General features: G+C 36.2%; 1 protein-coding gene across 2 annotated transcripts in view; it reads right to left on the bottom strand.

Annotated features, from left to right (window-relative positions):
* The window catches only part of arap3 (ArfGAP with RhoGAP domain, ankyrin repeat and PH domain 3), a 172225-nt gene extending 147484 nt beyond the window's left edge, over positions 1–24741 (bottom strand). The window contains exon 1 of one of the 2 annotated variants that reach the window (XM_039774588.1): positions 24470–24741. The gene's annotated coding sequence lies outside the window, so the exon portion shown is untranslated. The remainder of the gene's footprint in view (positions 1–24469) is intronic. The other variant, XM_039774587.1, reaches the window with a different exon arrangement.
* Positions 24742–25693: the final 952 nt, after the last annotated feature.

Raw genomic sequence — 25693 nt, 5'->3', positions numbered from 1 at the left:
TGGCACCCTAGGCATAGCTACAAATGGCACTTTCAAATCTTACTTATATCTCAGAATTTTAAAGCCATTGTTTTTTGGTCTGGGGTTCCTTACTTAAAACAAATGAAAATAGGGTATCTTTTACTTAAAATTGCTTTTACTTTTGTCATAAGACCTGAATGATGCAAAGAAATGTTATGCTAGAAAGCGCAAATGAAGTGTAATATTTGATGAACACAAATGCATCATAGCTACCATAAACCTGTTTATCAGCTTATGAAATTGGCTGATTCATTATTTTTGATACTTTTTTCAAATGAGACCCAGACAAATTAAAAGTTCCTCTTTTGCAGAAGCAGTCTGCAAAGAATTCACAAGAAGAAAACAAACTGACAGCCTGTTTTCCGATGTTTTTCTTCATGAAGACTTAACAAGTACAAAACCAGCAACATTCACTCTTTAAAAGGGAAAGAGTTACAGCAAGGATGAAATAATAAATGAATACCAGCTTATTCAAAGGCTAGAAAACGGGAAACCAAAGAGACCTTGTACTCAGGGTACCGGGGGAGTAAGGCGCACTAGGGCTCAATTGTGCACAACAATGTGCTATTGTTCACAGCTTGATCTAACAAGATAGCCATGATAATCAAAGATGCCAATGTGCTAAACTGCTAATCTCTTTAGAAAAAGTTTACACTTTGAATTTCCAAATGCAGGATGATAAATAAAGCAACCAACACAGACAAAAATGTACTACTGTGGAATATTGGCTAGATCTCAGGGGTCAGAGTCTTAAATTAGCAATATATGTAAAGATACTGTATATACAGATCAAACTCCTAGGCATAGCTACAAATGGCACTTTCAAATCTTATTTATATCTCAGAATTTTAAAGCCATTGTTCATGAAATTATTACTAAAAATAATTAATAGGAAAGTGACATGCATTATATAAAAGTATAAAATATATATTACTCCAAAACTCCCAAACATCATTTGATTCTCTAGTTGGTAGAACAATTAGTTTATAGAAAGGATTGGTTATGATCTTCAGGGCATTTTCACCTTCTACATCAGTTACAAACAAGGGAAATATTCTAAGTAAAGGCACTAAAGTGAAACATGGTTGTGTGATTCCAAGAAATTCACATACTAGGCATGCTATTTATAAAATAAGAGTAAGGTGTTTTGTTTTAAAATGACCTTGACAAAGCAAATTATACATTTAAAGTGTCCAGTGTCTGTTTGTTATGTGCTATGACTCATTGACACTGTTTTTAAATTAATGAGTAAATAAAGTACAGTAATGCATGTATATAATACAATGTAGAATGTAGAACGATTCCTACCTTCATCCACCCATCTATCTATTACTATCTACCGCTGAGCTATCAGGAGATACAGCCTACCTGTAGTAATAGCATCAAAGCAAGAAAAAAACCTACTGACCTTACTTACTTACTTATCATAAAACATATTCACAAAACCCATATACAATTTACAATCACCAATACTGAGTAATCCCATGTCGACACAGGAAGAATATTCAAACTGCACAAAAAGGGCACTCCAAACAAGAGTAATATTGAGATCAAAATACTATGAGGGTAACAAAACTACACAAGATGATAACATACCAGCAGCGATTCTACAACAGTAACTTAAACAAAATATGTAGATAAGACTGACCACTCTTGTGGGTGTGCAGTTACTTGAAGAAATGAGAAACTAACTACATAGATCAAATATTTATAGTCTTACTTGACTTTTGAAAAAAAACTTGAGTGTCCCACACCAAATACAAAATGTTTATGACCCATCATTTGATGACATATATCTAACACTTTTTAAAAAACTGACATTTTCCTATTAGGCACCTACAGAAATGACTCAATGAGCTGGATGAAATGGCAGAGTATACAGATAAAAAGCTAAAACTTAAATAAACATCATTTTGTTAATGCATTTTAGGGAGGCACAGTGGCAACGCTACTGCCTCACATTAATGAGTCCTGGGTTTATGTCCCGGGTCCTTCCTGCATATAGATTGCATGTTCTCCCCGTGTGTGGGCTTCCTACAGGTGCTACAGTTTCTTCCCACTGTTCAAAGACCTGAAAGTTAGGTGAATTGCTGATGCTAAATTTTCTTTTGTGTGTTTTTGCACTGTGACGGACTAGCACCCTATCCAGTGTTAGTTCCTGTCTTATGTCCTATGCATGCTGTAATAGACTCCATTCACAACTCATGTCTGAATTAAGTGAATTAGAAATATGACATGATATGTATTTTTAACTTTTTAAAATTCTAGATACAGGTTACAAAAAAAATAACCACTTAAATTGGATTCCAAGGTCTGCTGGTAAAGAAAAAAAGACTTTGATGGGGCACAGAACAAAAGAGAGAAAGTCCATTCATAGTATTGTGGCTGCTGCTCAAAAATCATAGTATATGACATACAATCAGTTATACAGATCTATTCTAAACCCTGATGTAACACAGTCTGAAGCTTTGGGGTGTCAAAATCCGATACTGAAGAGCCACAGAGGCTGAGAGTTTTTGCTCCAGCCACTTTCTTAAATAGAAGTCATTTACTGCCACAAATCGGAACAACCTCCTTTCCTTGAATTTTAATTGACTTGTGTTTTAAGATTCATAAACCCAAAAGATGTCCAGCTAATTTAGGAGCGTCAGACTCAATTGCTGGAGGGCCATGATTTTCACACCAACAAAATTCTTAATTAGAAGACAATTCTTACTGTTAATGAAACAAGCTATTTAATTATATTGTTTGTTAGTTCTCTCATCTGTGGTGGGCTGGCGCCCTGCCCAGGGTTTGTTTCCTGCCTTGCGCCCTGTGTTGGCTGGGATTGGCTCCAGCAGACCCCCGTGACCCTGTAGTTAAGATATAGCGGGTTGGATAATGGATGGATGGATAGTTCTCTCATTCTGCCATACCAGACATTTCTTAAACTGTTGGTTTCATTTATTTTTTGAGAGAAAAATCAATATTTCTCTTATCTTCACTTAATTTGCAATATCCTATTGCAAAAAAAAAATTATGAGAAACTAGAAACTCTAGATGTTGTGCATCTGTTGGCTTGCTTTGAATCTCATTATTGTTATTATTGTTATTATTGACTGGAAAAAAGAAACAATGAGCTGAATCTTTAAAAAGAAAACAATCACATTAAAACAGAGATACATTTTCCCATTATCAGAAACGATTGGTAATTAATTAAGAAAGTGGCTGAACCATAAACCTGTAGACACTGCCATTATCTATGATCTGTGTTTGACACCACTGCTATAGCATAAAACTTTAACTACTCTAGGCACATTTAGTTTTACCTTTAAACTAGTAAGTATTAAAGCTAATAGCATATACTATACTGATTATCTATCATATTCTACATACTGTATTTTGTACAAAATGCTTTACAATTCAGAGCTCTTTAAAGTTGTTATCTGATTCATTTTTATTTGTGATTTCTCATTTTCATTTTGTTACAATATTTTCATTTTCAGATTCTGGTGCTGTTTTGCTTCTGAAGTGTTTCCTCTCATTTTTTTTTCTTTTAGCCACTTTGCAGCTGTAAGTCTGACAAATTAGAAGGACACTGTTTAAGCAAACAAAAAGCACAACTACTTTATGTTTGGGCTGAAAAGAATTCTTGATCAAGAATGCTAATATATTAGAAGATTACAGGCCCCCACCAATTTCATCTCTTCTATAGTCCTAATGCATCTTTGTCTGACTGATTAACTATTTGTGAATGCACTGCTTCTCTTTATCTCTATATAAGATGTGTATGTTTCACAAAAAAGGGCTTTGGGAAAAAAAATTTACTGAGGTGACAATATTTTAGATTTTCACTTCTGTTCCTTTCTGCAATTGAGGAAGATGCTGCTTTAGTTTTGACAGTGTACACTGTCATGCACATTGCTATTCAGTGAAGACAAGATTTGTTTTGTCAAAATGAAAATGTGAAGTTTGTATTGTAAAAAACATAAAAATACATGACTAAGTTTTCCAAGTATTAATGCCTCTTTCAGAAGGAGTATGGGTATGTAAAGCTTATTTAACTTTATCTTTAGCGTCATCAAGCAATGTCTTTTAATTAAAATTATTCAATCATTCTGAATGTATTTTTAATTACACAAGGTTTTATTAAATTCAAAAAAGCAAGAAACGTGAACAGAAATTGTACATCATATGCAAGCTCCTGCAGATACTTGTCCTGACTGGTCAGAGTTTAACTTAGCCTTAGCTTCATGAAAGCTCTCCGAGCAAAAGAAAAGGAAGCTTGTGTGTTTAAACAAAGAAATGTAAGACAAAGCATCACAGTATTTTTTCCATTTGTTTAATTTATATGGACCTTTTATCAGTATTTGAGAACTGAACAGTGTTCAACAGGTTTTGCTTGTAAATAAATATTAAGAGTAATTTACAGCATGCACATGTATATAGCTCCAAAAATTTGAAATGTATATTTTCATACATTTAAATGATATTTTAAGTATAAACCATTCAAACCTCAATTATTGTAAAATACTATAAAAAACATAATGGCTTACCTCACAAAGATTTAGCCAGTGCAAAGATTACAATCTGTCTCAATATGTGTGTACAGTATTACCTAATGTGAATGAATACAACCAGGCTTACTGAGAATGCTTAGAGACTTGAAATTACCACTACTAAAAAAATTAAGTGGCATGGACTGAGTAAAGCATTTCTCGGATTATGTACTACAGATTGACATTTTATGCCTATAAGGATTATGATTTCAATTTCACCTTCACTTCATTAAAAAGAGGATAAACTGCAACATGTCTCTGAATCAGATACTTAATATACTACTTAATATACTTATCATTATCATCATTTTTATTCCAGTGTTCCTGGTGAAGGTCATGGCAGCAACACTCTGCCTCCCTATACTGAGCAACTTCATCTAGCTTTTCCTATGGAATACTACTAAGGCCCCAGTGGAATATTCACAGGGCACTTGAGAGACACAATCCCTCTATAGCACAGGTTCTGCAAATGCTAACATAGTAACTGAGATACACCAAATTCTGGAAAACCAGTGAGATAAAACTGACATTTGTGCATAGCTGTTAAGGCTTAAACACCACAGTATGCACATAACAGATTTATAAACCAGCCATTACACTTTTCTTTCCTGAAGAATCATGTAACTCTGGCTACCATTAGCAAAGTTTTACATCAAAATTCCAAGTTTAAAAAAAACTCAAATTGATTTATATTTTCTCAAATGTAAAAACATAAGCAACAAATGAATGTTACTGACAGATACTGATTTTAGGATGTGACTGCAGTTTCCATCATTTCTAACTAATAGTTCACTTTTACCTAAAGCAGTTTTGTATGTATCAGAATACAAATCCTTACACATATATAAATGTTAAAACTGAAAATCAAAGCACAGCAATAGTCATATACAAAATGTATCCAGAGACAGAAAAAGCAACAACAGAAGCTTATGTATAAAGTGCCATTATTGAAATCTGTAGAGTAATTAACACAAGAAAACTCCGTTAGTTACTTAATCAGAACTAGTGTCACCCTAGAGCAGGATACAATGTTATCTTTGCTTACAATGGTGTATTTATTATTTATAGCTTTTTGTCCACTCTCATTTTTATGGGTCTTATTATGCCAAAAAGTGAATTAACTTACCTTACAATTACCAAATAATTTATAGTACTTAGTTGTCACCTGTGCTTTGCTGTGGTTTGACCATGACAAATTTTACACAATGCTCAGCTGATAAGAAATTTTGCTTGCCAGTTCTAGCTGTACGCACATGTGGACTAAAGATCTACATTCCACTGTAGCCCAAATTAATTCTTTACAGATCAGGAACTCATCTGTAAAAACTCATGGTTCATGTGAAGTTAAACTACATAACCTTTTGTTACAAATGCCACAGAAATTCTACTTACTAATTTCATAGCTCAGTAAATTATTGCTTTTTATACAAGTACTGTATTATGTAATGAAGACTACTATAAAGATCCTACAAGGGATGTTTTTTTCTCTAGATATAGTGTAGTTTTCACTGTACATTTGTAAAGCAGGTTTTCCTTTTCTCCTTCAATTACACATTTAATAACCTAAATACCAATATAGTACACTATTACTCCTTCTTTAGCCAAAATTTATAGCACCTCTTCTTAAGGTAAAAATATTACTGTCACCTGAAAAACATACATAATTCAATGACAGGAGAAAACCAATATAGAGGAGTAAACAGTGAAAGATTATTTCGGGTACAGTACATAATTTTGGTAACTTTAAAAAGTACTACGGCCAGCTCTAATGAATAAAAGACTAACGAATAATACCTACAGTATGTATCAGTATCAAAATACAAATAACATGATTTGATGTGTGGCACAGTAAGCTGTTTTCTTTCAAAAAGTTTTGAATTTCACAAATACACAAAACACATTCCTTCTAACATGATGATCAGTGTTATAAACATGAAAGGAAGTAATTTATATACGGCAAGATCTGAAACGGGAGTGCCAGTGAATTCCCAGGAGAAGGTGGACACTGTTGGTGGAGATAAGGAAGTCTGGTCTGGCCTGCTCAGCATGTCACCACCACAGCCCTGACAAACTGAAGGAAAATTTAGGGAAAATATAGCAAAGGGCAAAAAGTTAAAAACGCATTTTTGTTTAAAAAAAAATCCCTAAATTTTCTAAGGCCTAGGCCAGTTTTCAGTGTTTAATCAGTCTGTTATTGTTGGATCATGGAAGGAAACTCATGTGAACACAAGGGGAGCACATAAATTTCTCAAAAAAATTAACCCTATCTTAACTTTCCATCAATAGGCTAAAATGACAGTATATATTTTGGGCTTAAGACTTATCAGCAGCCTTGATAAATAAAAATACAGAGATGAATAATAACGTGTAAAAAAACTGGAAACTATTCTTGATTTCAAAAGAAATATTTTAAGTGAGTATTTACTATCTTCAAAGTAGATTGAATGTCAAACTTGGACATGTACATCAAATAGAGGGTGCGAAAGGGCAAAAAATATTTCATTTTTCATATTTTTCACAAAAATATTGACACAAAAGCTGGTCCAAAAGAACAATTATCAAAGTTACTGTTAGCAGTTTTTCAGTAATGAAATTTTGCCCAGAGGGATGATTATACAGGGTGGTCCAGATCTAATTATGCAGATCCAGATCGTCTGGATGACTTTGGTTTATGCAGGGACAATTCCAGTTTGGCGCAAAGACGATTTTTCATGTCGTCAGTTCGCATACTTCTCAATGGTCCGGGATTTTTCGGGTGATTTTTCTATGTAATAAACTTAATAAGTTATAGCGTAATTTTATTTATCTGATTACTTAAATTTTAAATTAAAGAATTACACTAAAAAAGTGTGAGTTTCATGACCCCTTAGTTCTTACACCAGGGACTTTAGTGTAGTCTTCAATAAAACAAGTGCCATTGACCAAGGGAATAGACACACTTTGTGCATCAGACCACAGGAATTTCATACATGGGCTGAAAATCGTTCAGAGTCTCAGCAAACTCAGCAAACCTGATGCACATTTTCTTCTGGGAAAATAAAAGTCTACCTAACCTAAAAGTGTATAAGGTTTTTCATAGGGAAAAAACATTTGTGAGGTTAAATGCTTAAAGCCAAAACTAAGTTCTTGCTTAATATAATGTTTACACATTTCAGTGTGAAATGTAGACACAAAAACACATAGAATACAAGATGTAGACCTCTTATTAGGAAACACCAAAGTCAAGTCAAATTATTCTAATATAACTTTCTGAACCTTCATATTTCAGTATAGCATTACAGAAGTTTGGAGATTACCCTAGCAATACCAAGCACAAGTCAGGATCCTGCAATACAAGTGGTGTCATTACATTGCAGAACACATGCACACATTCTTATATGTGGCCAGTTTACAGTGACCGGTCTTTGAGAGTAAGTTTGGACCAGTGACCAGACCAGGACCAGGATTTGTATTTCTGATCCACTCTGAACCTCAACACAGGAACACCACAAGTTACCATGCTGAGCCCCAGTTGTAACTGTATATTCACACATTACTGTATGATGAAACATAACTCCATTATTAAATTGATGATGACGGTACCATCCTGGTCACTGATAATGAGGAGAAGATTTACTGTGCAGAAACCTACTCTATCACTCTGTGATGACAAAACATCAAACTCTCTCTTAATGTCAGCAAAATTAAGGAACTGGCCATAGATTTTTGAAAGCAGAATGCAGAACCCACTGCATTCTACATCAGATGAAATGCAGTGGAAAGGATTAGCATTAGGACATTAGAACACTATAGATGAGAACAGGCCATTCAGCCCAACAAAGCTCGCCAGTCCAATCCATTTAATTATTCCTAACTAACACCAAGTTTAGTTTTGAAAGTCCCTTAAATCCTACTGTCTACCACACTACTAGGTAACTTATTTCAACTGCCTATGGTTCTTTATGTAAAGAAAAACTTTGTAATGTTTGTGCAAAATTTACTCTTAACAAGTTTCCAACTGTGTCCCCATGTTCTTGATTAACTCATTTTAAAATTTCAAGAACAATACACCTTGGCAATTGTCATGAAAGTACAAAAACACCTTTACTTCCTCAGAGGAAAGCCCAGATGTCTCTCTCTACACTCACCAATCTCTATATGCACAAAGTGGAGTCCATCCTTAACAGCTCCATTACATCCAAATTGTGCTGAAGTCGGCAGAGAATATTACTGGTACATGCATCACTGCACAGGCACTGTTCCCCTACCTCAATTCTGGCAAACAATACAGGCTCCCACTTAGACCCAGAAGGAGTTTTTATCCTCATATCATAAGACTTCCCAAGAGCCATCACACTAACAACCGTGCATGTCTGATGTGTCTTCTAATGCACACTTTCAGAGGCTTTTTAATGTATGATAGTGTACTCATTGACTGCCACTGAACCTGAATTTGAGCAACAACACTAACAACTCGACCATCATGTCATCTTAAATATAAATTAAACAAAGAAAGATAAAAAAAGATAAGGAAGAAGGAGTCAATAAATGAAGACTGATAAATTAGTCTTTTCTAATTTCTTTGTTTTTGTTTATTTAAACATGTCCTTACTATTCAAAACAATCTGTGTTTAAAAAGTGCAATTTGAAAGAAATGCAAGGTAAAAAGCCTGCTTGGTTAAAGGTTACTCCATCTTAAGCAAATAATGTAAAATTATGTTGTACATAGCCGCATAGTTTAATTTTTGAGAATGTTTCTCTGTTACTCTTTGGTCAAGCTAAGGCCATGATACTGTTCATAACATCCGATGCTCATGAAATTATCTGTTATTCTAATATACAATACTCCTATTTTGGTGATAAATGTAATGCTACAAAAATGCAGCATAAAGTAAAAATTACATTACTGTAAATATATCTGGTTTTACAATTTCATTGTTCCCTCTTGCACTCATAAATCCTTGAGGGCATGGAATTACTAATTGAGAACATAATATTTTTCTAGACCATTTTAAACAAAACAGCATCACTTTCAACTTAGAACTGTTTGTTTTATTTTATTTATTTATTTTTTGGTAATTGCTTCCTGTTTCCATTCTAAATGATTTCAAACTTGTCATCTGGGATTTTATTCCCATGGTAAAAGAGTATACAGTATTTTAATGTTTCCATAAAGCTTAGGAAAGAATTTCAGTGAGAGCACAAAAAGGTGTGTGTACTGTATGCTGAGTGGGCAAAATAAAGAAAGCTTCTTAAAAGTATACTGTATGTATCCATCTTAATTATAGGTTTCTGATATCACATTTGTAATGTGTGTTTACAATGGCAGTGATTAGTAATGTGAAACACCTTGAAGAACAGCAAATGCTTATTTACTTTGAAAATAATTTTAAAAAATGGAGCAGCTACTTTTAATATCATATGTTAATGATCTGTTGCCTTAAAATCACATTGTCATGTTATGATAGATATACAAAAGTTGCCTATTCCTGTTTGAAAAATATACAAATCTGTGATAGAATTTGATTTTTACAAAGTACAAATCATATTATTCCAGCTAAAGGAACTGTATATATTGTGGAGGACTGCCGGCTTCCCATGCCGGTCCGCACCCCCAGGCCGCCAGGAGGAGCTCTCCCGACAGCAGGATCATGCCGCGAGGTCCAGCAGGGCCTTATGGACTTTATAGTGTTTATACACAGCCCTGCTGGAGACCACCAGGAGTCGCTGTGGAGGGGCTTATGGGCCCTGTGGGGCCGTATGACCCGGGAGTACGTCACGGTCACGTGATGGGAAGAAATGTCGTGCTCCCGGGTTGAATAAAAGGACTGATTGCCCTGACCCGGAAGGAATTAGGAACTATGGATTGATGGGACAGAAACACCTCCGGGTCAGGGGCTATAAAAGGACGGTGCCTCAGTCCAGACACTGAGCTGTGCTGGGAGGTGGAGGAGCAAAGTTTCTGGGCGAGGAGGAGAGTTAATAGTTGACTGTGTGAAAAAGAGTTTAGTGTAATTGTATGAGTAGTGTGGAGGGTGCTTGGTGCACTGAAGAACGAAATAAAAAGTATTGGACTTTTACCTGGTGTCTGGAGTTGTACCTGAGGGTTCAAGGGAGCACTAGCGCCCCCTACTGCCACAATATTTATCCACATCTTACAGTACATTCATTATTTTATTATTCAAGCAATGGAACTCATCGAATCAGCTTCATCAAGCACAAAGCAGAGAACCAGCCCTAGATGGTTTGTCACTCCATTACGGCTCACACATTCACACACACACATTCATGCACCTACACTCACTCACCTCAGACAAAGTAAAAAAATCAGTGGTTATCCTTGCATATACATTTTTATGATGTGGGAAAAAAATATAAGAACCAGAGAAAAAAAAAATACCTGAAGAAAACCTCACAGAGATATGGAAATGTGTAGACCACATGCAGACAATAACCTGACATTGGATTCAAACCCTGGATATAAGATGCTTTAAGCAGCAGCGCTAACAGTTGTGGCAAATTCAAGCCCTATTTATAAATGTATTATGATTCAAATAAAAGAGTGCTTATTGCTTCTGGTTAACTTTTCCAGGAGCCTCAAGTCAAATGCTAGCTCATTTTCCATCACAACAGTTTATACATTCCCCTCCCATTTGTGTTGGTTTTCTCACAGCTATTATGGTTTCCTCTCATACGCCAAAGACATAGTGATTGGGCCAGCATCACAGTACACATGTTTGGGGCTGAGAATATGAGTATTTCTCACTTGCACTGTGATGAACTTGCATTCCTTCCACAGTTAGTTCATGTCTTGAGGCCTGGTGCTGTTGGAATCGCTTTTGTGGCACAAAACCCTGTTTTGAAAAAAGCATATTTACAAAATAGATGCATTGATCAAAAGAATAATAGGCCATTGTATCTCTGTATATTGACATATTATTTTTTAACTCCATTGGGTAGCGCTACCTCACAATCTGACCCAGGTACAGCTTGTCTGGAGTTTGCATGTCATCCAAATATACACATGGATTTTTTTTCTATATATTGTAATTTTCTTTGCACACACAAAGGATGTAAGAATGTACATGTTAGGTTAACTTGCAGCTCTAAATTACTACTATGTGAGTGAGTAAACTGTGGGTGTGCGATGGAGTGGTGCCCCATACAAGTTACACAAGTGAAAGCAAGGATGGATGACTTCAAAGAAATAAAATAAATCCTGCAGGTATTTCCAGGATTAACACTTTACATTTGAAAACACAAAGATGTCATCATGCTTCTTTGTGTGCAAAATTAAGGTAATGGCAAAACCTGTAATTTATTTCTGACAGTAGAGGCCTCAGCAATAGGCCTATGAACATTAAGGATACAATACATCAATCACCTCCAGGTAAATAAATCTAAATGCTCAGCTTTAATGGAGGCAATGCTAAATGACTCTATATTTAAGAATATTCTTCAAAATTAATTGGACTGTAACCTTAAATATAACCTTAAATCTTTAAAATTGTGGCAAAATGTATAAAACCTTTCATAATATTTCAGAATATGACTATCATACAGTAGCTACAGTAAATATAATGAGATGCAAGGCATTAAGCCTGGGTGTTTAACAAAGTGTGAGTGCTGTATTGAACCCTTTCCTGGCTGGGACACCATAATGGAAGTACAGTACGGAAGGAGGCATAACCCAGCTGAGGCAAATTAATGGATAATGTGGGGGAGTCGGTGCATCCAGGGAGGATCCTATCCAGTATGGTGGATGGCAGTGCTCTGCTGGCGTGGAGAAAGTAAGGATACTCGCAGGGATGTATGGGAGTCATAGTTTTGAGGGACAGCCCTGTCATGGTCTTTGGATGCCGCTAGGGGATGTTGCAGGGAGAGGGACCCCCTGCTTCAGGAGGCTTCCGTCTGACCCAGAGGTACTTCCGGCGGGCAATGCCCTGGTACCAGAAGTCACCAGATCTGGCGTAAAAGTAAGCCATCCAGCCTCTTCCAGTGAGTCAGAGTCAGAAGGCAGAAGGCAAAGGTCACCTGGAGGAGGAAAAGGAGGAGTATTTATTGCAAGATTGTGGAACTGGCCTGTAAAAACATATTTTGTGGAAGGTATTCTGTACCTTGATATGTTTAGTGTGGTGTATCTGGGATTCTGAGGCTTAGTGACACGCCCTATCTTCTACAACAGATATCAACTTTGGCACAACTGTTACAATAGTGAAATTTATTTAAAAGTACTGATATTTTATGTATTCAAAAATAACTTCCATATCATAAAAACAATAATTTCTAATAAAGACATATTCAAATAGTAATTCTAACACATTTATTAAGAACCCCCCATGTCAGCTACAAAATAAGCAGCTTCTGTATATGTTATGAGTTTCCACAGGGCACCACCCAGATCCTCCAAGATGTAATCTCCTGTTTACTTGCAGCTATCCTTTTATAATGTGCAAAGTTCCGAATGTCAAGCTAAATGTTTAGACAAGAGCTGTGTTTTCCTGAGGATATCCTGCATTTATACCACTGATTCCAGAGTCTTCCTCTTTTTAAAGTATTGCAACTCCTCTGTTTGCATTTCACTTAATTTAATACTTTGCAGTTTGCCAACAAGTCCATTAATTAACAGAACACCTTAAAAATGATCAAATCTTTGCTCTATGAAAATTTCTGTCAATCAGCAAAACAAAAGCCTGATTACAACATACTCTTCTATGATTAAAAACAATGATCCTTCACAGGTGAACACCAAACCCAAATAAAAATTAAAAATGAACATAAAAAATGTCTTGTTTAGGAAACATAATTATTGTATTTGCTTAACCACGGGTTATTAATTCAATGTTGACATTTCCAACTATGTCAGGAGCAGTTTTATTAGGTAAGTACTATATTCCCTGACAAATTCTTAACCAGTATCTAATAGTGACAAGGTAAGAAGTTCACATTGATGTATTTCTGTAGAAACTAACACAATGAAATACAATAAGTACCACTAGGACTTCTTCAGACTAAGCATACCTTTGATCTTTTCTAATATCTAATTTAAAGGACAAATATCAGCTGCATACTCAAAATATTTCATGATTGAATAAAAATAGTGGTGATTGTAACAACTGTGTGGTGACAAATGCTTCATACAGTAATTTCCTGAAGTTTACTTAGTCATTACCTAATTGTAAATTAGCTTTAAAAAATTCTTTAATTGTAGTCTAAAACAATAGTGATTCTCATTTTCAGATGCTGTGCTTTTCCTTTTCTGTTCATAACAATGAGATAAAAATTAGTCAAAATATTTTATTCTAGCTGAGAAAGACGATCACTAAATAAACACATTTTTGCCTGAATTTATGTGTCAAAATAGGCATAGTATTACATTTTGGAGGAAGAAAGATTTTTAAACTATCATTCCCATGCAACATAGTTTGATATTTACAGTTCAAATGCATCTCAAAGACAGCCATGTTTCTTCAATTCCTGCAACTAAACTGGATCCAGTATGAGTGACTGTGGATGTATGTTTGAATGAGTTATTAGCTTCATCACAGACAACTGTGGAGAGTGGGAAGATGGTACAGTGGTAGTGCTGTTTCAATGGCTGGGGTTCCTATCCCAGGTTATCCTTGCATGGAGTTTACATGTTGTCACAGCTGGATGGAGGTGGTACCCAGCCGGGACGCCTGAAAAGACAGGAGGAGGGCTGGTGCCTCCTCCAGACCTCGAGGGGGCGACCGCCCTGGAGGCCTCAGGTCGACCCTGTAGGGACCCAGGGTTACCGCCAGGGGGACCCCAATACCTGGAAGACCCTAGACCTCAGCACCTCCGCCACACCAGGAAGTGCTGGGGGGAAGAAAAAATAGGGACACCCGGAGTGCTTCTGGAGAGACAGCCGGCACTTCCGCCACACTGGGGCGTGACTTTGGGAGATTGCCGGAAACACACCTGGTGCACAACTGGGTTCTTATTTAAAGGGGTTGCCTCCCTCCAGTCAATGACAAGAGTCGGGTGGAAGAGTGACTAGGTCTGGAGAAGGCAGGAGGCGGTCTGAAGAAGAGAGAGAGAGAGTGAAGAGAAGAAGAAAGAGAAGGCATTGGATTGGCCTGGACTGAGGGGTATTGGGGATTGGTGAGCAGAACTGTTGAGGAAAATGAAAAATAAACGTGTGTTTGTGGGTGACATGAACGTGTCTGCCTGTCTGTGTCCGGGGCAATGTTCACAATGTCTTCCCATGTCTGTGTGGGTGTGCTCTGGTTTCCTCCCACAGTCCAAAAACTTGCAGGTTAGTTGAATTGGTAACATTAGTGAATGTGAGCGAGAGTGTGTATATCCTGCAATGAACTGGTCTCCTATTCTGGGAATGTTTCCTGCTTTGGGCCCTATGCTTGCTGGGATATGCTTCGGCAACCATGCTTAAGACTAAGTGGGCTTAGAAAATGGTATGGTACTTATTTCCAGATGATAGTGTTAAATGACAACTGACGGATCAGGGTGAGAGATAGCAGACTCTATTTCACTCTTCACTGCTTTATTTTTTGTTGTGAAGTTGATGAGCTAGAACTAGACAGGGAAACAGATAAGATTTTGACCTTTGCAGATTTTGACCTTTGCAGACTGATTCTCTTTAATTTTCATGTTACTATTCACAAAAAGTTTTTTTTTCTACAAGATAAACGTGTTCCCAAAAATTATTACTGCATTTAGCCATCACCTAGTATCAATTATTCTAAATCAAGGTCACAGAAAACAACACGTAACACTTCATTGCAAAGCACAGTCACACATAGTCATACTGATTAGATAATTTGCAAACTGACAATTAAAAACCTGTATGCCTTCAGGTTCTAGGAGGAGGAAAATAAATACCTACAGAAACCAGAGGGACACAGAAAAAGTATGTAAAGTATATTCTTTCAGTTACAAGGCTGGGATTTAGATCCACTATGACTGAATGCACAGTTCAACATTGCTAAATAGTGTACTAGCATGCCACCAAATAATAAAAGGCAACAGAATGAGTCATTGCCTTTAGGTTCAGAAAAGTCTATATTAAAGAAATAAAGATTGTATCTACAGTTCCTTACTGCACACCACATACTGTAAAACAGAGATAGTAGACACATTAACATACTGTGAATTAAGATTTTTTTATTACTCTGTTTCAGATACAAACACTAACTAGACAACATTCTGAAATTGGATTGTGTACTTAAGTCAACCCACTTAAGCTACTATCTCAAAAAACTTAAGTTCATTAAACACCTGGGGCCTCATGCATAACGCTGTGCATAGAATTCAAACTAATGCATGGCGTACAGACGAAACTGGAAATGTGTGTACACACAAAAAAATCCAGATGCATAAAACTATGTACTCCAAGTTCCAAACACTTCTCCTTTATAAATCCCAATGAACATGGAATTTCAAGCACATGCATGCACTTACAGCCCTACCCCAACTCCTCCCAGGATTTTGCATATTTGAATATGCAAATCAATATAGACAACCCCTTCTGCTTAGTGTTTTATTAAAAAACAATGGAAAAAGCATGTGGAAAAAGTATCAAATATCAAAATCAAAGTGAAAAGTGTGTCACAGCCCACAGTTTTTTATTCTCCTTCAGACAATATTATAAAAAGTGAACCCTGTGCTAAAGTAATGGTGCTGTTGTGCCCAGCACATCTTTGGGAGCTCGCTACGCACACACCTCTGCCTCAGAAAGCGGTGGTCGACCACCTGGCTGTGTGCTGACAGACACTGTTCTGGAGTCACAAAATGCAATAGTGGATGCTGTAAGAGATTTGGCCAATGCACTAAGGAATATAAGGCTATACTATGTGATATTGACCACAAATTAAATTAATTGGTTAAAAATAAATGCTGCATCTATTAACCTGTTTTTACATTCTGCTAATTACAGTCAAACAATGTTGTAACACTGTCTGATTTGGCTGATCATTTTGTGGGTCAGGATCAGGGTCATCATACTGCATCTCTTCAGGTATGGGCAAGCCACAATTGTGTGCCACATTATGCTGCATACTGCATGCTTGCACAATGCAACATACTTTCTGTGGAATATAGAACAGCACATTAATAGAGTGGAAATGCTTTCTACTTACATAAGAAAATTAATTCTCGGAAGGCACCTTTATAGTGTAGCATTGGGGCCAAGCGCTATGACGAGTAGATTCTCTGCTTTTTATGTGAGACTTTGAGATGATCATTATCCTTAAAAGGACTGCTTGCCTTTTGCTGCACTAGTTGGAAAAACATCTGCAATTGTGTGGAGTTGCCATTTTTATAGGTTCTCCTGCTCAGTCTTTTGGTGATTTATTTCTGGCTGATGTACTTGTCCAGCATATTTGCAATAGCAGTTTGCATGCAGTTCACCTCTCCGATTACATTTGGAAAACCAGACGCTGCTGCGAATTGGGCTGTGAAGTTTCCCAGTTCAACAATAGTATAAGGAAATCTTAGATATCTGGATTACAAGCAGAAAATACCATCTTATACAGCTGGTATGACGTGACTAAGTGATATTTGTGAAATACCCAATCATTCAGCTAAAAACCCAAGAGTGGACACAACTTGTAAGGGAACAGCACAATTCTTCAAAGTCTGCCTTTGTAAAGCCAGTGCCAGTTCAGCACACAGATGCAATAGGATAACTTGAAAATCAAAATTGACTTAGAAGCCAGTCATCATCATTAAGTGCCAATCAGCAAATTTGCTGCATTTGCCCTTGTTCGTCGAATTGTTTACTGATAACTCAGCTGGTTTAAGAGAACTTTTTTTTTTTTAAAATACCAGTGCCCCATAATGCTTTGTAAGGCCAGTGTGATGTCCTTCAATGTATAAACAGCCAGTATTGATGGGACTGCCCCCCATGTATAATACTGATCATTTGTATTACAGTCTCTGTGGGACAAGCTATCTGTGCTTGTAACCAAATGTGCAGGTCGATCTTCGAGTTCCATGTCAATATAAAAAAAGGAGGCGCACACCCTGTGCATGCATAATAATTAGCCACATGGCATGGCGAGAGTGAAAACAAACTTTGAAGGAGTCTATAAATAATAACAAAAGATTTATTACTATTTATAAGCACGACTTCAAAAAACAGAATGAGCCAGTGGTTTCAATCATGACACACCACTTTGAATTTTATGCCTTTAATAGGCCTATGTATTTTTTCTGAGTTTTGACTATGATTTTAGCATTTCCGCTTTGTTTTAACGAAATATGTGATTGACTGCATCCTTTCTTCTTTGATCTCACAAGGTACAGTGGTGCAGTGGTTGGCACTTCTGATGCACAGATCAAATTACCTTTTTGGCCACAATAATGAAACATATATAGCATAAATAATGAGTTATCTCTGCTTGTGAAGTTGCAATGTTTTTTGATAAGCAGTTGTGATTTTAAAATGGTAATTGTGTCTATTGCAAGTGTCCAAAGTGCTTGGCTAGACTGCTGCATAAAGTAGATCCACCTACTTTTTCAGTTGCAGCTGATGTCTTTGAATTGTCAGCCGTCAACAGGGTTTGTAAGTAACTGTGAAGATGGTTTTTCAATGGGTCAGACATTATCAAATACTAGACAGTAAAACCGTCTGACTGAGAAATGTTAAAAGCCATTAAGCAAATAAAAGTGTTTACCAGAAGCAAAATGCTAAAACCATAATTCAAGTTGATAAATGGAATGCTATGAGTCATTAACCCAAAAGTTTGTTCAATGTTTTTTGCCAATGTGCAAAGTTGATCTTTGAGTGCCATGTCAATATAAGAGAAGGAGCTGCATGCCCTATGCATGCATAATAATTAGCCATGTGCAGATAAAAAACAAGTCATGAATGAGCCTGACAACACAGGAGATTCTGTGAAATAATAACAAAAGGATTATTACTATTTACAAGACATTTCTATCTTTTTAATTGAAGAAAAAGTGTAAAGCATTAGCACAGACAGTTTAGAGAGCCTTCAGTGCGACTTCAAAAATGTTCTGCCTTTAAAAGAGCTACATATTTTTTCTGACTTTTGATATGATTTTGTCATTTTTGCTTTGTTTTGACAAAATATATGATTATGTATCTCTGACTGCATTCTTTTTTCTTTGATCTCACAGAGGCATGCTGGTGCAGTGGTTGGCACTGCCGCTGTACAGCTCAGTTTACCTTTATGGCCACAATAATACCAGTATAGCGGGGTAGACTTTTCCCTAGCCCTCAGGGGCACTTTAAAAAGTCCTTCCCCATTGACTTTAATGCAGCTCACCATGTAAATATCATCAACATTTCTGTGATTTTGGGGAAGTCACAGTGGAGTGAACTCGGCAATGTTCGCTCATCACGAATCATTATCTATAAATACACGCACTCTTCTAATTTGAAATGTCTGCAACTATGGTAGTTGGAATAGTTTGGCCATTCTGCAAAGCGTTACATTGTTACAGAATGATTACATTCAAGTGCCTTAAATTTGTAAACAATATTCAATTAATTTCAGTGTATTTGATAATGCCTACTTCATGGATGCAAATATGAAAAAGAAAGGGAAATGACACAGAAACTGTAGCACTGCTTTGACGCTGGGTACCACCAGTTTGCAAAACTAAGTGGAAAAGTGCATACCAAGGTGTGAGGCTGCCGTGAAAATGTGTGTGGCTTTATGCCAAGTTTAGTTTTTATACATCTCGAAGTAAGCACGTAAACAGGCATACACAACATTTTGCGCATATGCACCATTTATACATGAGACCTCTGGTGACTGAGGTGGTATAGGTTTTCTTTTATTTTGGATATGTGTTTCTCATTTATGTATGCATAAGGGGACATCTGTAAATTCTTTTATTCTACCAGCTTAATCCAAGTGACATGGGTACAAGTGAGCAAGCAAGCATGAATGTGGGCATCACATCCCAAGGCACATTACTTCAAATGGCCAACTGACATAACATGTTTTTGAATTCCATTTGATAACTAATCAAGAGACATTATACATTTCCAGTTTACATTTAGTTTAGGATGATAGTGGTAATGCTAATTTTTAGCTTTTGTTGGAGCCCTGCCCCTGGGCTACAACCTTTTCTCCTTGTCTATTTTGTCTCTGTCCCATTATCCAACTATTGCTAATAGCATTTAATTATGGTTGTTTTTAAAAGGGGTGGGACCTTCAATAGGTTTTCGGTCATCAGAAATTGCTGAGTTGTAACCACCTGCGGAAAACCAAAAAGATTTTGATGCCTCATCTATTCACTGTGCCTCTAAAAGTTGTCCATCTCAAATGTAAGAGCCACTTCTTCTTTGCTTTAATATTACATTTTATTTTTTAGGATCTTAAAGTTTAAAACTTGACTTGGATTTATAACTGTTTTTATTGTGGGGGTAATTTACCATATTATTCCTCATCTAAAGGATATAGGTATTTTGGATTATACCATACTATACTAAATATAGTATATTAGGTTTGCTTTTGTTTAAAGGACGTCACTTTTGGATTTTCTGTTTTTTTCATCCTCTTACCATTTACAACTTTAGTTAATATCGTTATGGGAATTGTTAAAAAAGTTCTTTCCCTTATTCAAGTCTTAAAGAACTTACAAAAAAAGACACAACACATATGAATCAGTATCAATGCATGACAAAATTATCTGGCAAAGGAGAAAAGAATTTTAGATGTTATTAAATGTCCAGCATTGTAGTTGGTGTTAGAAATAAATGACAAAGTATAAACATAAACATAATTACAGCAGACAGGAAATGGCTGTGGCTGATTATTTAAAAGCTGTAGATAGCCTGATTATTAGTGGTAGAAAGCAGATTCAAGATTCAAGACAAAAGGTTATTTATTTGTCACATACACAGCTATATAAGTACAACACATAGTGAAATGTGCTCTGAAGTGATTGAAGAGCTTGTGTCAAGAAACAGGTCTTCCACGGGCACTGACATCGGTTGACTAGGAGCAGGGAGATTGTTCCATAGTTTTGGAGCGAGAACTGAGAAATGGCATACATTTTTAGCATGTGTAGAAAGAGAGAAAGAAGGGATGGGAGGCAGGTTGAAGTAAAGCTAGGCCTTCTTGAGCGACATAAGGAGATACGTGAGAAGGGTGGTAGCGGGAAGCGGAATCCAAAAGTCTGGATGAAATGTTTTAACTTGACCACAACAGTAAACAGAATTCAACAGAGAAAGCAAGTAGTGAAGGCCAGGTAACATCAGTCATATAGAAGCATTATGAATTACAGTTGGATTCTCAGAAACTAAAGATACTTCCAAGATAGACATTTACTGGAATGAGTGGAAATCAGTGGGCTTCACTGAAAAGATAACAGAATTATGTAAGATAGCTGCTATGGAAAGAGGCAATCTGACAATTCTATGAAGTAAACAAAAGAGTTTAAAAAAGTTTTCATTTCACGTAGAAACATGGAAGCCACCTGAAAACAACTACAGTACTTATAGCTGAGTCTGCTACCGATTATTATATATTTAAAATTATATTCCAATAATGACAGCATAGTAGTATATTACTTGTATTTTATTTAAATGCATTGTTAAAATTATTAAATGTTGTTATTTCTGTCTAAGGTTAGTAAGTGCAGTTTCAGAGGAATATATCCTGTGGTCCTCTACATCGTGCAGAAAATGTAAGCTCCAAAGTGAACTCTGCGTATATGTACTCTTTGTACAAGGATCAGTATGATCAAAAGGAGTAAAAAGTACCAGCTTTATAGATTTGTCACATTATGAAAAATGACACAATACAGAAGTCCACCAAAAAATGCAATTACTGAGCCTATATTTACTGTTCAGAATTAATAAATTAAAAATAAAGTGATACGATAAGAGAACATGTACATTCTGTCCGCAAAGGAAATTAGACACTACTGATTTAAGAGAAGTCACAGCTATTATCACGCTAGTATGGTGAGTCAAAAATATTTATCTACAAAAATCTGATGTCCATGCCAAAAAAAAAAAGACATAGAAATGTTAAGAAAAAGTCCAGAAAAATGCAACTGGGTTGATTCCAGGACTTCAGAGGATGAGTTATGAGGAAAGATTAAAAGAGTTGAGCCTTTTCAGTTTCATCAAAAGGAGGTTAAGTGGTGGCATGATTGTAGTTTTTAAAATTATGAAGGTAATTGGTACATTGGACTGAGAACATGGGGAAACAGAGCTTGTTAAAGGTAAATTTCACACAAACATTACGTTTTTTCATCACACAGAAAACCACAGATACATGGAATATGCTACCAAGTAGTGTGGTACACAACATGACTTTAGGGACCTTCCAAACCAGACTTTATGTTACGTTGGTACAATTAAGTGAATAGGACTGGCAGGTTTTTTGGCCTGTTCACATTTAGATTTTTCTAATGTTTGAATTAGTCTAATATTTTGAATTGTGAAAGCGCTAAACACAAGTCAGGAAACAGCACAGGACAAGTTTGTGGTACGACCCCCACACACACCCACACCCAGACAAGGTCCAATCAACTAAGTAAATTAACCCACATGTGGGAGGAGTACCTGAAGGAAAACCCACGCAGACAAATGGGAGGTCATGAAGGTTACGCAGACAATTTCTAGGTGTTAGATTCAAACTCAGGACACCGAATCTATGAGGCATTAGGGCTACCAAATGCACCTCCCACTAGTAATACAGCATATTTAAAATATTACAATCAACAGTTAACCCAGTCAAAAAGCAAAAGCTCCTTTCATTTACAATGGCTAAAAACACAATCACATTTCTCCACATTATGTGTTAAAAGATGCAAAGACTGCAACTGCAAACTTTATACCCGTTCCCACTTGCACTCTTACAGCCTCCACTGCATTTTACACTTTCTACAAAAGCAAAGGCAATACTGCAAATACTTTTATTTATCCAAAATATGTCCATTTCAAACCAAAGAAGACGCACCCACCTGTACACACAGATAGTTGTTCACGTGAAATCATTTTTAATATTATCTGACATGTAATTGAACTATTTTATTAACACACTACGCACCACTGGTTGTCATAGCATTCATAACCCACATCTTAAGAACCTATAATAACTAATTAGTCAGCATTATTTTCTGAACTGAACTTTTCACACATTGGAAAATTACCAAAATTATGAAGAAAATAATTAAGGTGAATGCAAGATATTTAATTTAAAGCGATGAGAAGCATAACTTTAAACTAGTCAAGGGTACACATTTAGAAAAACACCTTCACAAACACATTTGAAAATACACAAGGTAAGTTAGCAGCTTGGTTAAAAATATAACACCTGTTAGATCTTGAGATTATTTTGAACACAGAAAAAAAAAAATAAGAATATATACTAATTGCAAGCTACAAATTGCTAAAGTGGGAAGGAAATGCAAGCAAAATGTTTTCATTGTTCTAACTCTATTCACATTGCATTCATCATGCTGCATCACTCACTCTCCTTAATCTCCCCAGGGTCACTTCTGACCACATGAGAATCCCTGGGCAGGGCTAATCTAGTAAAAAGCTACACACCCACACACAAAAACGTTATTTTCGGACATTTGACCAGTGATATATAATGCAAGTATGTGTTTTGCCCTTTACTTCTGTGATAAAGTAAATACTTCCTTCTTCTTTTATTTTTATCTCCTTGTTGCATGTACTCCCCTTGTTCGGTCTGAGGGGGCACAGAGTGTGATAAACCTTGCACTAAATGAGGGGCTAAGAAAAAGGATGGATGAACTCAGTTATTACATTAATTAATTGGATATTTCAATTACAGTTTGAGAGGAAGGGTAAATTAAATACTCTTTGTAAAACTAAATGTCCCTGCTCTCATTCTATTAAATGCCCAGGTGAAATACTGTACGTTTTGTCCTTAAGATTTTTTAAACGATTCCCTAAAGAATTTTCCATGTTTTCAGATTTGTCATTCAATGCAGCTACTTTATTGGCATCCATAAACAAATTAGGGAATTACATTCCATCCTAGCTGTTTAGCACTAAAAAATCAAAGACATGCTGACATCCCTGGAATGAACTACAGATAGTGTGATGTTGACACTGTCTTTGAATAAGACATGGAGTGCCTGGGATTTGCAAATACTCTTTTTTTTAGCTTTAACAAATCATAAGAGTCTATAGTGGCTAAATATTTAAAATGAACTGCAAAATGAAGGCAACATTCTTAATACATACATACATACATACATACATACATACATACATACATACATACATACATAAATGATGTTCACTAACCATATTGAAAAATCAAATGCACCTCATGGTCATCGTGTAGGCGTCTGTTAAACTGATAGAACTTTATGTGCTTTTAATCTCACCTCACATCTACTTTCTAAAACGTTATCTGATCCCTAATAAAAAGCAAAGAAGTCATAATAAAAGTTAAGGTTGCCGCGTTTGTTTTCTCGTGTAACGTTCTTATAATATACCAACCACGTCAACATGTGCGTGCAATTCTTTGCAATGATTGTCCTGTCGGCACATTGGATTTTATTTTCTCGTTAAATTTCATTATGATGTACATATGCATATTTTTAGTCACCTCCATGACTTAGTGAGAGCTTGAGATATAACGGACGCGTAAACAATCTTGACAAGTTATAATATAAAAGTTTTGTTTACTAAACACTGCTAAAAAAAATAATAGAAATAAAAAACAGGTTGCTGAACTGTTTGCTACTGTTTTTCGTTAAATAACTCATCACTGGTGAAACCTTACAAAATGCGGGCTTAGTTTAGTAGTGACATTCAAAGATGTACAAAGTGCAGGCTTAGTTTAGTAGTGACATTCAAAGATGTACAAAGTGCAGGCTTAGTTTAGTAGTGATATTCTAAGATGTTACATCTAGATAGATTAGATAGATGGTGCATTTTTAAGAAACAATATTTTAAAATCTACGCATGTATGGTTTACCTTTCTTTTCTCGTGCAAAACGTTCTTCACAGCCAGTATATTCCAACTTGCGTTCAGTCAATCCAAAACTAACGAAAACATTCATTCGAGCCTTCTTTAAAACTTGCTCACTGTTGTAATTCTACCATCTATCTATATTTCTTTTTAAATAAAAGTGGCCTTTTCTTTTTCTCCTACCTCCGGAATGTCTCCTCTCTTCAAAAAGTCGCGTTCTTCCTTTACAATTCCCACATTTTAAGCGAGGGATCCGTACACTCCCACACAGACAGAGTTGAGCCCCAGTGACTGGAGCTAGACTGAGGCGTGGGCACGACCGCCGGCTCGGCGCGGGCACGAGCACTCGCTGTCGTTCCGGAGCCCCAGGGTTGGTTTACAGAGCGGACATCATTTAAAGGAGCCGTAGCTCCTTTACAGAGATTAGCAGACAATTATGTTTCTTGACAGCAGTTTCGGGTCTATTTTTTTTATTATTATTATAACTTTCACATTATTTAACGATTTTTGTAGTTAAACAGGTAAAAATAACAATAAGTTAAAGTAGAGACCGGCAAAGCGTGTTAAAAGATCTCGACAGGCGTCTATTGATTTTTGGAAGTATTGGTTTTAATACCATAAAGCTAATTTCAGTTGAAGTGTTACGGTAAATAACTTATGTAAAATTGTAAGGTTTCAAAAGAAGGAAAAAAAACTGTAATGTCTAATGGTATGTTCATTTTTTAGCAGTCTTCCTTGTGTTCCAAAGTCATTAGAAATATAAATAACATGACAAAAATGATTATCTGGCTAAACTGATCACTATAAAAATATTTCCAACTGCTTAAATGTCATATTTGAATACTTTTGTCATTTGCACATATTATGGCCTCCTAGCCTTAGGGTACTGGATTCATATTCCAGGCTTGGTAACTATGGACTCTTACTCCGGTTCCTGGAAGTTTAGAATGTGAAAGGCTGAAGAAAAGCCCATATCTAAATAGGGAAAACGTGCAAATTCATCACAAAGAAAGTGAATGAGCACAGAATTAAGAACAGTATAGTGGCACAATGACAGTGCCAATATGCCACCAACAGTGTGATTATTTGTTTAACAATACCATCATCCTAATAAACAGTTCTCCTTCCTATAGTGAGTGGGCATGTTTAAAACAACAGATGAAAAAATTGAAGGTTTCCCATAAACAAGGAAAACCCAAAGTCTGGCATAGCAACTCCTTGTTTGTGAGG

This window comes from Polypterus senegalus, chromosome 13 (assembly GCF_016835505.1).
Source record: "Polypterus senegalus isolate Bchr_013 chromosome 13, ASM1683550v1, whole genome shotgun sequence".
Classification (NCBI taxonomy): Eukaryota; Metazoa; Chordata; class Cladistia; order Polypteriformes; family Polypteridae; genus Polypterus; species Polypterus senegalus.
The sequence above is the reverse complement of the archived record's forward strand: the minus strand, read 5'-3'. Positions and strand labels throughout refer to the sequence as shown.